The following is a 3,284-nucleotide window of genomic DNA, read 5'->3' as shown; positions in this document are numbered from 1 at the left end:
CTTAATGCCACCAGAGTGTTAGCTGAACCTTTGAAGTGACTGTAACAGAGAAAAGAAGCCTCACTGTATGGTGTGGCAAAATTGTTTCCTAAATCACATTTTATTATATGGTAGGATGTAGCCACAAGGTAAATGATGAAAAGCTTATCACTAAAGGTGATTATAATAAAACTAGAGAAAATATTGCCAACGTAAAAGGGAAGGCTACAGAAATATGTGTGATAGACTGGATTATCCAGCATCTATTTTAAAACTTTAACTCATGAAGTAAATAGGAACAATGTGCACTTGGTATAAGTACATGGCATAGGCTTAAACTATGCCACTCAGTATATGAAAACTGGACCCCAATTTTGCTCCCTCAATTTTCCTGTACTTTCATTCACTCAGTAGATATTCATTTAGTGTCTACACTGTGGCACTCACTAGTAGGTGCTAGACATGTAGCTGAGAACAAGACACTAGCAGGTGGTACTGATATGAGGAACTGCTTTCCTAAACATTATTTTGTATCTGGTGCTAAAGAATAACAGTGGTAGTTGTGGAGATAAGCACTGGTAACACCAGAATTTGGGGTATGACTGTGTGGTACCCAGGGTTGTAGCAGAGATGTTCGTATAAACACTGGCTCTGAGGCTTGGGCATGTGTCTTGCAGTTTCCTATGGCGTATAAGCTAACAGGGCACAGCAGAGGTTTGAAAGGTGCTTGTTCATTGGAGCTGGTCTTCTCCTGCTGCTCTTTGCAACCCCAAGTCAACCACATGAAGAAACTGAGGCTAGTCTCTTGGAAGATGGAAACCATGTAGAGAAACATGTTGCAGAAGTGAGCCATCCCAGCTGAGCCTCGCTACTTGAACTAGCCTGACAACCCACAGACATATGAGTGAAGACCATCCAGTTTCAGTTTCAACAGAGCCTCTAGCTGATTGCAGAGATCAGGTGAGCCAGTCTGGACCAGAACTGCCCAGCAGGTCCATAGACTTGTGAGAAACAGTAAATACTTATTGTTTTAAAACACTAAGTTTTGGTTGGTTGTGCATCCAAAAGTAACTGATAGAGGATATCCACATGCATAAGAATGAAGTTGAACCCTGAATTCACACCATATACAAAAATTAACTCCAAATGGATCAAAGACCTAAATGTAAGAGCTAAAACTATAAAACTCTTAGAAGGAAAGATAGGACTAAATCTTTGTGTCCTTGGATTAGGCAATGGTTCCTTAGATATAACATCAAGAGCACAAGCAACAAAAGGAAAAATAGATGAACTGGGCATCCGTGATATAAGGAGAAATGCTTTGGGGGAGGGTCATTACTGCACAATCTAGCCCAGCCACTTAATGTTTATGTGACGCTGGGAAAGTCACTTACCTCACTAAGCTTAATTTTCATTATCTGTAAAATACAAATACTATTTATATCATAAGGTTCTTGTAAAGATTAATGATTATATTTTAAATTCTTTATATGTATTTAGGCTTATAACACTGCCTATAAGAAAACCACATTTTTGTTTCATAATTTCTGCTCGGTCTACATTCTTCATAAGTTATATAAATACCTACTACCTGGTATTATCTTCAGAATTGAAGTCAAAGCTACTCTGTTTATAGTTATTATAATTATTATAATAGTTATATTTATAGTTATTTTTAAGATATTATTTATAGTTTCCTAAAATGGCTGTGCCAGGATAATTAATTTTTTTAAAATTTGGCTGCGCCGGGTCTTAGTTGCGGCATGCGAGAACTTCTTTGAGGCATGTGGAATCTTTAGTTGTGGCATAAGGGATCTAGTTCCCTGACCAGGGATTGAACCTGGGCCCCCTGCATTGGGAGCGTGGAGTCTTAACCACTGGACCACCAGGGAAGTCCCTGTGCCAGGATAATTAAGAGTGTGGTTGATGCCTGAGTTAGGATATATCTGTGAATCGATAATACTAAGCAGGATCATACCGAAAGCACCTATGTTTGTAAATATGGGTATAATATGTAATTCATATGTATTACATGAGTAATATGTAAATATCATAAAATAAGAACTATTGATTTCCTTCCAGTATCTTATTTACTTTGCTAATTAATTTGTGAAATCAATTAGGATCAGAAATTAATATCAATTTCTATATCAATAGCAGCAAACTCATTCAATTCATTAGTGTGAGAAGTAACTTAAGCCTACATTTTAAAGACTGTGTTTCCTATGTCAGAGTGATTTAAAGGGAGATGCTGTTTAAAAGAGCTGAATGGAAAAGGTCACTTTCTGAAAGTACAAAGTCAGTTGAGGTAAAGAGGAGCCAGATATCTCTGATAGCTTCAAAAGAAACAAAGCAGTCAGAAAATTCCTACCCATAGATTAAATATAGTACTTGGCCCTTGGAAAGGGATGCTTGCAGGAGCAAACGATAAAACCATATAGAGATGGATAACTCAAGGAACTTCATTTAGCACATGAATTGGTGGAAGATGTTGAATGACATATTACCTTTTTATGTCCCTACTCTCTTGATTGAACAAATTAATGATTGAAATCAGAATTTTGGTGAGAGTAAGAGAGTAAGTTTGGGATAAATACATTTTCTTGCCTTAGGATTTGGGTCAGTTTCATTTGGATGCAACAGTGTATGTTCTCTTAAACATGAACTATCTCAAGGAGAGACAGCATAAGAATTGTTGCTAATTTAATTGGACATTTGACACCTTGCTGGGTCCAGGTTCTGAAACTTTCCTCTCAAGCATCTGGGCCAGCAGATGATGTGAGAGTTGGAGCAAGAAAAGTCTCTAATGAATTGCAGGTATGAGGGGAAGACTGGCCTAATTCTAAGTTAAAACAAGTAGCAACTTACAATAGAGACAGCATACTGAAAGATACTCTAGCATTTACTAGTGATTCACATTCTTTAAATTGGTATATCTATCAAAAATATTCCTGAATATTGAATTTTATTTTAAGATTTAATTACTTAGAAAAAAGAAAAAGTAAAAGCGTCGGAGGTCCTATTGGGTCTGCTAAGTCTTTACTATTTGAGGAAAGCAGTGACACTTAGAGGCAGTGGCCTTGAATTTCAGAAGCAAGGCCCCTAAGTCTCTGAGGGAGGTCTGCTAGAGATTTAACAATTTGGATGATAGCAGAACCTACCTGGAATAAGAATGAAAGAGGAACACCATGAGCACATTGGAATCACATAATACTGTTATTTTTCACAGAGAATAATTTAGTACAAGCAGGTCTTTCTTGGCTCCTATTTAGTACAAGCAGGTCTTTCAACCAGACAGTCTGGTT

General features: G+C 37.2%; 1 non-coding gene across 1 annotated transcript; it reads right to left on the bottom strand.

Moving 5' to 3' along the window:
- Positions 1–1,798: 1,798 nt before the first annotated feature.
- TRNAW-CCA (transfer RNA tryptophan (anticodon CCA)) lies at positions 1,799–1,871 on the bottom strand. The gene has a single exon. It is a non-coding gene; the product is annotated as a tRNA-Trp (tRNA).
- Positions 1,872–3,284: the final 1,413 nt, after the last annotated feature.

The sequence above is a fragment of the Balaenoptera ricei genome, chromosome X, assembly GCF_028023285.1.
Source record: "Balaenoptera ricei isolate mBalRic1 chromosome X, mBalRic1.hap2, whole genome shotgun sequence".
Classification (NCBI taxonomy): domain Eukaryota; kingdom Metazoa; phylum Chordata; class Mammalia; order Artiodactyla; family Balaenopteridae; genus Balaenoptera; species Balaenoptera ricei.
This window is presented reverse-complemented; position numbering and strand designations above follow the sequence as displayed.